Source organism: Symphalangus syndactylus, chromosome 3 (assembly GCF_028878055.3).
Source record: "Symphalangus syndactylus isolate Jambi chromosome 3, NHGRI_mSymSyn1-v2.1_pri, whole genome shotgun sequence".
NCBI lineage: Eukaryota > Metazoa > Chordata > Mammalia > Primates > Hylobatidae > Symphalangus > Symphalangus syndactylus.
In genome coordinates, this window is record NC_072425.2 from 18,812,175 (window position 1) to 18,824,652 (window position 12,478).

The window sequence follows — 12,478 nt, forward strand, 5'->3', positions numbered from 1 at the left end:
TCACAGTTCTGCAGGCTGTACAGGAAGCATGGCTGGGAAGGCCTCAGGAAACTTACCATCTGGCAGAAGGTGAAGCAAGCATTGCTTACATGGCCAGAGAAGGCGGAAGAGAGAGTAAAGGGGGTGGAGTGCTACACACCTTTACACAACCAAATCTCATGAGAATCACTCACTATCACAAGAACAGCAAGGGGGAAATCTGCCCCCTTGAGCCAATCACCTCCCACCAGGCCCCTCCTGCAACACTGGAGATTACAATTCGACATGAGATTTGAGTGGGGACACAGATCCAAACCATATCACCTGTCATCCTGGGGGAACACCAGTGCAGCCCATGCCTAAACGAGCACAGCCCCAGGCATAATCCTTCCTGTGATGTACCAACCCCAGCCCATTCCAGAACCCCTCGCCTGCCCCTTCCAGAATAAGAACTTGCTTCAGAATCTGCGACTGCCAATGAAGCAGGAATCTAAAAATCTAAAAATTATAACAAATATGCACAGTGAACATTCTCGTGTCCAAATATTTACATACACCCACACACACAAATACACTCAAAAGACATGATATGGGGAGGTGTGTTTGCATCTATAAATCTGAATTTATTCACGGAAACGGTGGTATCATATGCTCGCTTACATGACTAGAATTGGAATTGACATAAAAATAAATGGTGAACTACTCTTAAAAATGTCAAGATCATGAAAGATAAAGAAAGACCGAGAGACTGTCACCAATTTTAGATGGCTAAGGAGACATGATGACTAAATGCAATGTGGTATCCTGGACTGGATCCTGGAACAAAAAAGGGCATCCATGGAAAAACTGGAAAAATCCAAATAAAGTCTGTAGTTTGGTTAATAGCATTTGATATGGTTTGGCTCTGTGTCTCTACCCAAATCTCATTTTGAATTGTAATCCCCATAATCCCCATGTGTGGAGGGAAAGACCCGGTGGGAGGTGATTGGATCATGGCAGCAGCTTCCTCCATGCTGTTCTCATGATAGTGAGTGAGTTCTCACGAGATCTGATGGTTTTATAAGCCTCTGGCATTTCCCCTGTTTGTACTTCTCTCTCCTGCCACCACGTGAAGAAGGTCCTTGCTTTCTCTTCGCCTTCAGCCATGATTGTTAGTTTCCTGAGTCATGTGGAACTGTGAGTCAACTAAACCTCTTTCCTTTATAAATTACCCAGTCTTTGCTACTTCTTTACAGCAGTGTGAGAATGAACTGATGCAGTATCATGCCAATGTTAATTTCTTAGTTTTAATAAAATGCAAATTCAGTCAAACCTCTTCTTTGTTCTTCCTATTACTAATTTGAGTTTCCACAGGCCCTATTAGTATTCAGTATCTTCCTCTTGAAGAATTTTCTCTCCTCACCCTCGTCCCCCATCGCCACCCCCCGTTATCTAACAACTGTATGGAACATCTCCATCTCAGGAAACAGAGACCAACCTGACAATGCCAGCTGCTAGTGCTTTTCTCAGCCACATGGTGCCACTGTTGAAGACTGGACCTGCACAGCTTGGTAACCATGCTGGCCCTTGCTGCTTCAAGTGCCAGGCTCAGGCCAAGCAAGCACCCAGAAGGAGGCTCTCCCTTCTCACTCCTAGGCTCATCCGCTGTCCCCCAAAGCCTGACACCATGTCATGTTGGCTGGAACCAGAGGAGCTTCTAGCATAGCCACAAGCTGTGCCCAAACTAGCTCTCCCACAAGGCCTTTGTATGCCCCAGTGTGAGCTGGAGTCAGAGGCTAGATCCTCCCTTTCCATAGTCCACACACTCATTACCTAAGAACTGTATTCACACACATAAGGTTTTAGGGTCCAGACCACCTGTTTTTTAGTTGAGGAGGACAATGAAAAAAAGGCTCCTGGCTCTGGCTCCCAAAAGGGTGAAAGTGTGGAGTGGCTGCTGTGGTGCCCTGCCCAGGCCCCCTTCCATGGGCTGCATACTTATTCTCCAGCCTCAGGGAACACTGCTCCTTCCTCTGGACAATTGTCCTCAGTCAAATTGCTCTCACCCCAGGAGTGGCTGATGGACATAGGAGCTCAAAAGCCCAGGCCCCACTGCCTCAAAAAGAGACAACTCTCGTGGTGCAGCTCATACTCCAGAACCCACCATGGGGCCAGGCTGAGGCTAGGCTCCAGCCAAGACCATTCCTGCTCAGTCCCTTCACCTGCCCTGTCCTGCTTTCCTCCCTCCCTCTCTCCTGATGGCTCTTCCTCAATAAATCATACGTATTAGTCCCTTCTCACATTACTAAAAAGGACTGCCTGAGACTGGATAATTTATAAAGAAAAGAGGTTTAATTGACTCACAGTTCCACAGGGTTTAGAGGAACATGGCTGGGAAGCCTCAGGAAGCTTACAATCATGGTGGAAGGGAAAGGGGAAGCGAGCATGGCTTGCCATGGCAGAGCAGGAGAGAGAGAGAAGGGGGAAGTGCCACACACTTTCAAAAGACCAGATTTCATGAGAACTCACTCACTATCTCAACAAGAAGAAAATCTACCCCCATGATCTAATCACCTCCTACCAAGTCCCTCCCCCAACACTGGATATTACAATTCAACATGAGACTTGCGTGGGGACACAGAGCCAAACTATATTACCATGTGACCCTGAATCCCTCTCAACCTCTGCAACTGTGGAATCCAACCCTAAGGTGGCAGCACAGTGGAGAAGCTCAGGTGGTGGAGGAGATTTGGGGGCAGTGCTAGTGGTCAACTTTAAGGACGGATTCTTGTGTCCCATCACTCACTGGCGGCCTGGTGAGGACTCCATCACTTTTGGTAGGTAGAGAATCCATGGTCCTGGCACACTGTAGTGTGTAACTTTCATTATCTTCCACCCAGAGTGAGCCAGGACAAAGTACAGGGAAGCATGGATATGCTGGCTTGAGCAATAACTCCAGTGTTCGTAAAGTTTGGGAGAATAGCAACTAGAAGGATGGTAGGACTGGTGGTGGTTGCTGAATGCCACGGATGCCCTAAGGAGAGAAAATGACGACCTCAAAGTGATCAATCACCAATTCCAAGTGAATGTGAAAGCTGTAGGGGCTTCTAGGCAGGGTTTAAAGAGATGCTCATCCCCTGGAGCTGGAGGGAGACAGAGCTGAGGACAAGGCTCAGGACCTAATCAGAAGAGCAGCAGAATTTCAGAGAAGGTCAAATCATCAGTCCTGGTAATTATCCTACACCAAAAGTGGGGCCTTGATAGGAAAGGAGTGGGACTGAGCAACATGTGATGGAGCCACTGGGGGAGATGCACCTGAGAACCTTGAACTCCAGGTTCCCCTGAACTATGTGGGTTCAGAGAAGTGGGCCACAGCCAGGGCAGGAGATGTTTTAAGATGTGCTGGCCCTGCTCAAGATCTGCCCCCACATGCTCTCCTGGCCACCAGAGCTATAACCAGGATCAAATTGAAGTGTGTCCCAACTTAGCAAGTGTGGGCCTACTAAGGGAAGGGAGGAACACCCACCAAAGAGCTGCACGTCCTGGCCAAGATGCATGGGTGGGACAGATTCTAATGCTGCTGGATCATAGAGGGTGGGATGTACAACTGGATAAGCAAGAGCCTGTCACTACGGAGACTCCCCAACAACCCAGGATTTGCCACTCAGCAAGAGCCCCAAGAGCTGCTGGGAGGGCTCTTGGATGCTTGGACAAAGCAATCGGTCTCATTAAACGAAGATGCCAGGGCTGTCATGGCTGGCTGGAGGAGGGGATCAGAGGCTCGGAGGAGGAGCTGTGCTGGAGTGGCCCTCCCATACCTGATCCAAGCCCACCCGTGACTGTGGTCCTTAGAAGGCTCCAGATGCACCGTTTATTGAAGTGACAGGAATGAGCTGATGACGGAGGCACCAACATGGTTGAGATCAGTGGTGGCTGTCGTCGTAGCCCAGGGCTGTTGATGGGAGGTGCTGTTGCAGAACTGGGATCCCTGGTGAAATGTATAGATTCTTGAATACCAGAGCCCTGTGGCAGTGCTTGGCTGTCAGAAACAGGTGGACATAATCCCCTAGTGGGCAGCCAGGTCAGCATGGCACACAGTAGGTCCAGATGTTTCCAGGGTCAGGGTAGATGACACCAATACAGTGTCACTTCCTCTACAGAATGAAGAAAGAACAGGAATGGAGGAGCAGAAGGTTGAGACCAGCTACTCCCGTGGAAAATCAGAATCCTTTGCCCAGTTTCCAGACCCAGCACCTGAAGGAGAGGTTGGTCCCCAGGAGGAAGGAGGCTGCAACACCACAGAGGTTGTTTACCACACTGATTCCCCAGTCCTTCCCCCAAACGAACTTACAGCCCTTTGCCCAGGTAACTGTAAAGCAACGAGGGCAAATGGAAATCCTCAGAGCTGTTGGATATGGGGACCACGTTGACATTGGCACCCAGGAATCCAAAGAGCCTTCATGGCCTCCCTGTTAAAGCAGGGGCACATGCCCGGGCACGGTGGCTCACGCCTGTAATCCCAGGACTTTGGGAGGCTGAGGCAGGCAGGTCACGAGGTCAGGAGTTCAAGACCAGCCTGACCAACATGGTGAAACCCTGTCTCTACTAAAAATACAAAAAAATTAGCCGGGAGTGGTGGCACACTACTCAGGAGGCTGAGGCAGGAGAGTCACTTGAACCAGGGAGGTGGAGGTTGCAGTGAGCCAAGATCGCACCACTGCACTTCAGCTTGGGTGACAGGGTGAGACTCCGTCTCAAAAAAATAAATAAATAAAAATAAATGAAATAAACTACAAAACAAAGCAGGGGCACATGGAGAATGAGTCCTAAGTGGAATCCCAGCCCCGGTCGTTTCAGAGTGTGTCCCCTGGGCTCTCAGGCCACTCAAGTCTTTTTATCAGTTCTCAAATGTATCATTGGAATGGGCAGATTTCACAGATGGAAGAACATTTGCCTGGGCACCTTGATCTGAGGAGTAAACTCTAGGAAACTAGCAAAGGCCAAGTGAAGTCCCTGGCTTCACTTGACCAGCCTGGCCAACATGGTGAAACTCCCTCTCTACTAAAAATACAAAAATTAGCTGGGCATGGTGGCACACACTTGTAATCCCAGCTACCTGGGAAGCTGAGACATTAGAATCACTTGAACCCAGAAGATGGAGGTTGCAGTGAGCCAAGATCACTCCAGCTTGGGGAACAGAGAGAGATTCTGGCAATAAATAAATAAATAAATAAATAAACACAGTGGAAGGAATCAGAGCAGGGCCCGCCACCCCCCATGACCAAGACTGATCTAGCCACTGCCACTACTGAAGGTCAGAGCTGCCAGCAACAGGGATCAACAGGAAGCGCTCGGTGTAGCACCATCCTCTGATGTTGCACGGGATTGGATGAGCTCACCCTTGGGATGGGACAGGTGGAACTAGCTGGGGTGCCATCTTGCATGGGCCACCACTGAGGGTCGAGGAAAGGCCTGCTATCCTTCAGGATGCAGTGTATACCTTCAACCAATAGCCGTGATTTGTGCAGTGTCCCCAACAGATAGAATACCTCGGTCAGGGAGCCGAAGGGTGGACGCAGGAGTGGCCCCTCGCCATCACTGCTTTTGGTCCACTTGGCCTGTCTGTCCCCGCCATGGGCTCCAAGGCTGTAGAGGTCTGGGCACATTAATGAATTGTTTGAGCCTGCATTTTTCCACATACTAAACGGAAGTTAAAACATCTTGCTGTGGGGATTAAATGAGACCGTACTTGTCAAGCTCATGCCCTGTGCCACTAAGACACATGGCAAGTAGCTTTGAAATGACAATGCTGTCATCACTGTCATTGGCATCATTATTTTGGAATGAGGTCAGGGTCAAGACAGCCTGGCAGCAGGGGGATTTCCCAAGTTTTAGCCCATTTCTGGCACCTTCCTCACGAGAACATCAGAAAGTACTACCGCGCGTCCGCCTTGACTTCCTCATGCTGCAGGCGAAAGCTGTTTTTATTCTGAAGGAAGAGATGATCTCATTCTTCTCCAGAAAGCCCCTCATGAGGCCTGAAGCGCATTTTTAGGTTCCCCCATCCTGGGGACATTCTCCTCGACCCACCTCTGAGAAGCCAGGAGACCCCAAAGTGACATCCCTTTTCCCAGCTTGGGGAAGCTTTTTCTACCCTGGCCTCCATTTTATATCAGCAAAAGATTTCACTAGCACTGCCAAGAACTGATATTCAGAAATAAGTATGTAAATCCTTTGTAAATGTATGCTAATTACTTATTTTTAATTATAATGTAAATAAGTAATTACCGAATAATTTTAAAGTATTTACATGGGGGTGTGTGATTTAGACACTAACTTGTTATAAGATATAAAAACTATAAATTATACAGTAATTATAGCCCAATTTACATGCTAAGGCCAAACACAATTACACAGCAAGAAAAATATAAACAATCAGGTAATTTGGTGGTAGTTACAGTGTAATAAACAAGCTGCTTTCTTCTCCCAGTCGACAAAGTGTGTCTGTGCATTCAGCCTAGGCTCAGGGAGGCCAAGAGAAGGGTACACTCAGGAAGTTGAAACCATTTTTAAGAAAAAAAAGTTAATCACAGGATAAGAAAAGAAAGTACAATCAAAAGCGCTTGAGTTTTGGCTGGGCGTAGTGGCTGACACCTGTAATCCCAACACTTTGGGAGGCTAAGGCAGGAGGATTGCTTGAGCCCAGGAGTTTAAGATCAGCCTAGGCAACAAAATGAGACCCCATCTTTACAAAAAAAAAAAAATTAAAAACAACATTAAAAAAAAACTCTCCTGCCTCGCCACAGTGACCCCTCCCCTGCCCCCACCATACTCCAACTCAGGCAACAGAATCCCTCAAACTCTTCCCTTTAGGCCTTCACACTGCTGTGCCCTCAGCCTTAACTCCTCCTGTACTTTGTTGCCTGGTTAACTCCATCCCACCCTTCAAGTCTTACCTTCAATGACTCTTCCTCCAGGAAGGCTTCCTTGACCACTCCCCACTTCTGAGATTTGGCCAGGGGCCCTCCTGGGCTCCCACAGCCTCCTGGGCTTTCCCATCACTGCTAACTTCTGTTTTGAGATGGCCTGTTTGACAACAAAGTCCGCCTCCCCAACCAGACTGGAAGCCCCAGGAGGACAGGGCCCAGGCCTGCTTTGTCCATTGCTGGGTCCCAAGTTGGAGGCACTTGGGCTTGAGAACACGGAATCAGTGAGAACTGGATTCAAGCCTGGTTCAGACACTTTCTGCCATCTTCCCAGAGTTATCTGAGAGGCCTGGGCCTCACCCTGGGGAGAGAAGTCGTAGGTATGTCAAGAGCCCCGGGTTCTCAGTCCTTGGCTGAAACAGGCCTTTGAAGGGGGTATTATTCTCCCCATTTTGCAGACAAAGCAACTGAGGCCCAGAGAGGCCAAGTAACTTTATGAGGTCACACAGCTGGGCTATGAAATCAGGCCTCCTCCAGGTTCAAACCTAGAGCTCATAAGCCCTCTCCTCCTACTCCAGGCTTAGGGGACCTCGACTCCCTGGTATGTCATCAGGTCTCAAAGGAGGGTGGAGGGATCCAACAGACCCCGTGCAGGAAGAGCGACACTGTCAAGGCACCTTGCGCCGTCCCTGCACCTCCTGAAAAGTGGGGGGTCATAGAACTATTGCTCTGGGAGCCCCTAGGATCGCGTCTTTTTAACCTCTTACCTGAGACTTTGGGGTCAGAATCTCCCGGAGCAATGATCAAATGAAGACTCCTGAACCCCTGGACCAGCGGCCAACTCTGGAGGGGGCACTCAGAACATTCATTTGGGCCCGTCGATGCCCACTGGAGTCTCAGAGCCGCTTGCAGTGGGGGAGGCTGTGTGGCATTGGGCTAGTCCCTTCCCGCTCTGACCCTGCGCCTCCCTGTGAAAGGGGCCTCTATACATTGCCGGCTGATCATGTCAAAGAAATGACACCTCCCACAGAGCTGGGTGGAGCCACAGGAGGAGCTCATCGGACCAATGCACCCTCTAGTCACCGCCACACTTTCACTGAGCACCTACTACGTGCCAGGCAGGCCCTCTTGCCTACTACCCCTCCCCTGGCCTCGTCACCATGGGGCAGGTGCTCTGAGGTCCAGGGTGCTAGGACAGCTGGGAGGACATCTCCCCTGCTCAGTGTCCGGCCCAGCAATCAAAAGAGAAGCCCTGTATCCTCACCCCTGGGAGGACCCGCTGAGAGCACCCAGGCCCCACTCCAGCCACCCTTCCTCCATACACACCACCCCCCACCACCAGCAGTTGTCACACGATTTAGAGCCGGGGAGATGGGGGAATCCATATATAGATTCAGGACTTTTTCTCCTGCCCCTGAAGCGTTGCTGTTCATTAAGCAAGGTCATTAGTGAGGATTTAAGGGAGCCCGAGTGGGACTCAGGGGATGGAGGGCCCTGATGACCGGGCTCGGGCCATTGGTTCTACAGAAGAGGAGGTCATCTCAGTCATCCCACTGCCTCTGAGCCAGTGGGCTGAGCACTCAGAAAGTCATGTGGGAGGCCTTTCTTCTCTAACAGCCACGAGCATGACAAGCCTGCTACCGTTTATAGGTGATTACAACTCGATGAGTCCAGGACAGGGCCTGCTCCAGTCCTCACGGGAAAGCAGGCACGGAGAGAGACAGCAGTTTGAGAAGGGTCCCACGGCCCGAGCGGGTGGACATGAATCCAGTCTCTCTGACTCTGGGATCTTGCTTCTAACCACCCCATTCACGCCTCCCACAGCCCGAATGTGAAAGGACTCAGCTAGCAATGGCCAACTCAGCCTGGCGTGGTTGGGGCCAAGGCCAGCACCGGGCAGGAGGAGGCCTCGGCCCTGGCCAAAGCCGCAGAAATGGAAAATGCCATCATTCCAGCGCTACGACCCCTCTTCACAGCCCAGGAAATTCCCCAGTCCCCTGGGTAATATTTGTTTTATGGCCATCGCCGGGTGCTATTCATTTTATGACACTTTTGCCTGTGATTTTTGTTGTGGGCGCATAAGCAATGTGGCCAATTCCATTTTACGTGCCCTGGCGTTTCAGATTCATCGCCAGCCAGCGTGGCCCTGAGTGGTTACACGGTAAAGTGTTTGGCTAATAAAATGCATAAAGCAGAGATAGGAAAATCAATGCCTTTGTTAATAACACTTCGACATCTTTCACGCAGTCTGCCAGGCAGGGCTGCCCGCCGGAGCTGGCACCAGAGGCACCTCATGGGATGTCTGCTGCTGGGGCCAGGTGCCAGCTGGCCCTGGAGCCTGTGCCCTTTGCCCTCCCAGAGTGGGTGCTAGGCAGAGAACCCCGGGCAGAGCCTCTCCAGAGTGCTGATTTCCTCCCTGTTCCAGAGTTGGATGCAGAGGGTTGGAAGGGAGGGATCGTCTTGAACAGCCACTGTACTACCCTGGCCCTCAGTTTCCTCATCTATCAAATGGAGATATTAATAGTCCCTCCCTCCAAGGACTTCTGTGAGCATGCAAGGAGGGAGCCCATGTAATCCACATGGCCCCGTGCGCATGGCATGTTCAGGCTGGGTAACCCAACACCGCTCTCTCTCCTCCCCAGGTTACCCTGGCCACTCGGGGCTTCCCCGTGATCCTCAACCCCCGGGGATGAGAAAGACCTGTTTCTGGAAGCACGCATTCCAAGGCACTGTCGCCACCTCTCCTCGGACCCCAGGGAAGGCTGTGTTTCCTAGTCCATTTTGTTCTTGACCAAACCTTTACCTCGATTCCCATAATCCTTCAGCTGCCCTCCTGGCACAGCCTGAGTCCATATCACTCCCCTCCTCAAAAGCCTCCGGCAGTTCCCCTCCCCTCCAGGGCAGGCATAGCCCCGTGACTTGGTCACCTCCCTCCAGCCGTACCCACTGTGCTGCTGGCTATCAACCCTGCTCCTACCAAATACAACATTTCCTGCCTCCGACCTTTGTCCCTACAGGACTCTCCTCCTGGCACATGCTTCTCTCCACCGCCACCCCATCCCACGCATCCAAGCTTACACAGACCATGCGTTACTGCCTCTAGGAAGTTCCCCGTGATTCCTCCCGGCTCCTAGGAAGCTCCGGGACTCTCTAGCTGTCCCTCCTCTGTTCTCTGCCATTTGTGAGGCCATTGAATTCTAACCACAGGAGTTCTCATTCTTTGATGGTTCTGTTGAATGTCCACATTTGGAGCTGAGCTTGTCCGCCCCAAGCCAGGCACCTGCAGCATCATGCTCCACCCTTGACCAACCCATGAGGCCATGATGCCCATTTCACAGATGACATCACTGAGAGGTGACGGCCGGGCCCCGGGTGAAATAGCAAGTGAATGGCAGAGCCCAAGTCCTGGTGCGGGGGTCCCCGCCATGGGCATTTATACCACTGAATCCCCTCGGGAGCCCTGGAAGGATGAAGACCTTGGAGGACGTCACATACTTCTCAAATGCTCCCCACCCCCAGCTCTGGGTTGGACGAGTGACATCACCTCTCTGAGCCTCAGTTTCCTCATCTCCAAAATGGGAGTGATTTTTATTTTATTTATTTATTTATTTTTTTTTGAGACAGAGTCTTGTTCTGTTACCCAAGCTAGAGTGCAATGGCAGGATCTCAGCTCACTGCAACCTCTGCCTCCCAGTTTCAAGTGATTCTCCTGCCTCAGCCTCCTGAGTAGCTGGGATTACAGGTGTCCACCACCAGGCCCAGCTGATTTTTGTATTTTTAGTAGAGATGGGGTTTCACCATGTTGGCCAGGCTGGTCTTGAACTCCTGACCTCAAATGATCTGCCCGCCTCGGCCTCCCAAAGTTCTCGGATTACAGGCGTGAGCCACTGCGCCCCACCCAGAGTGATAATATTATAATAGACCTACCTCCCTGGGGTGTTGAGAGGATTGGATGAAATACCCACATAAAGCCAGAGGCCTCTCCTGGCAATGTTGGGGGGCCCAGGACACACTGGGAGGAAAGAGAGCAGGGCCAGGCAAGGACCTTGTAGGCCAGGAAACAAAGACAGGAAGAATCAGCACTGTTTGTGCCCAATCCCGGTGCTTGCCAGAGATAATGGGAGTTCCTTCACCCCCACAGGCCTCAGTTTCTGCCTCTGTAAAATGGGTACAGTATTGCCCACCTCCCCAGGCTGTGGAGGCAGAAGAGGGATTAAAGGAAATAATCTATGCAGATCTTGGGACCCGCCAGCGCTTAGTGGACTTTGAAGGTCTTGAGTGCCAGATTTAGGCGCTTTGAAGGGGGACATTTGGGGCATGGGAGGAGCCTGGGTCCCGTGGGGGAAGCATCCCAGACCTGCGCCTTTCCTCTCTCCCCAGCACCCCAAGACCGGTCGGGGTTGGGGAGCCCCCATGTCCCCAGGAGCCAGCCTGTCTCCCCCCATACCCCTTGCTGCCGCCAGCCCCAGCCCCAGTGCCCTTCCCCCCTCGCCTTCCTTCCCCACCCGGGAGCACAAACCCAGAGCTTAATCCCCAACGCCTCCCAGCACACCCAGGCCTGACGCACGGCTGGGCAAATATTGGACTTTATTAATTTAATTTAATTAAACTTTATTAACCTTTATTAAAAATAAACTCTCATTAAAATTCTCATTCCCGTCTCTGGCAAAGGCAAAGGCGGGGCACAGCCTCCTCTCCAGGCTCGTTAAATGTCACCCAAAGAGACACAGTGGCCTCCAGAGCCAGAGTCGGGGACACGAAGCCGAGGCTGGAGGTGAAGGGGCCGGGTGGGGTGAGGTGTGTGCATGTTCAGAGGTGTTGGCAGCCGAGATCCAGGCCCCAGGGGGCCCACGGAGTCCAGCCACCAGCAGGGGGGCAGATTTAGGCAGACTCCGGAGTTCCAGGCCTCATGCTATGCCCAGCAGGACCACCGAGCAGACTGCAAGGAGGAAAAGGTTTGTTTCTATCACATGCATGGTTTTGCCCAGATCCTAAAAGCAGTGTTTGCTCCTATTAGAAAAATTGGAAATAGAGAAAAGCACCAAAGAACATAAAATTCTTTATGATGCCAAATAGACTCTTGAAGCTTAGAGCTGAGGAAAGCATATTTATCATCCAATCTGAAACATTCTTTTTTTTTTTTTTTGACAGGATTTCACTCTGTCACCCAGGCTGGAGTACAGTGGCATGATCACAGCTCACTTCAAAGTCCACTGAGTGCTGGCCCATCCTGAAGCTGCACAGATTATTTCCTTTAATCCCTCTTCTGCCTCAACCTCCCAGGCTCAAGCAATCCTCCCACCTCAGCCTCCTGAGTAGCTGGGACCACAGACGCTCACCACTATGCCCAGCTAATTTTTTAAAATTTTTTGTAGAGATGGGGGTTTCACCATGTTGCCTAGGCTGGTCTTGAACTCCTGGGCTCAAGCGAGCCCCCTACCTCAGCCTCCCAAAGTGCTGGGATCACAGGCGTGAGCCACCTTGCCCAGCCTCAATCTGAAGCATTTTAAAGAGTGAAAGTGCTACCTATAACCATGCATTCAGTCACAAACAGGCCCAGCAAATGGGGACACCTCCTTGCTGCTCAGAGCAAC

At 51.2% G+C, this 12,478-nt stretch overlaps 1 long non-coding RNA gene across 1 annotated transcript; it reads right to left on the reverse strand.

Annotated features, from left to right (window-relative positions):
- Positions 1 to 2,853: 2,853 nt before the first annotated feature.
- LOC134736227 (uncharacterized) lies at positions 2,854 to 7,010 on the reverse strand. The gene is made up of 3 exons (XR_010120124.1): positions 6,915 to 7,010; positions 3,777 to 3,946; positions 2,854 to 2,992 (listed from the first exon to the last, which is right to left on the reverse strand). It is a non-coding gene; the product is annotated as an uncharacterized lncRNA (long non-coding RNA).
- Positions 7,011 to 12,478: the final 5,468 nt, after the last annotated feature.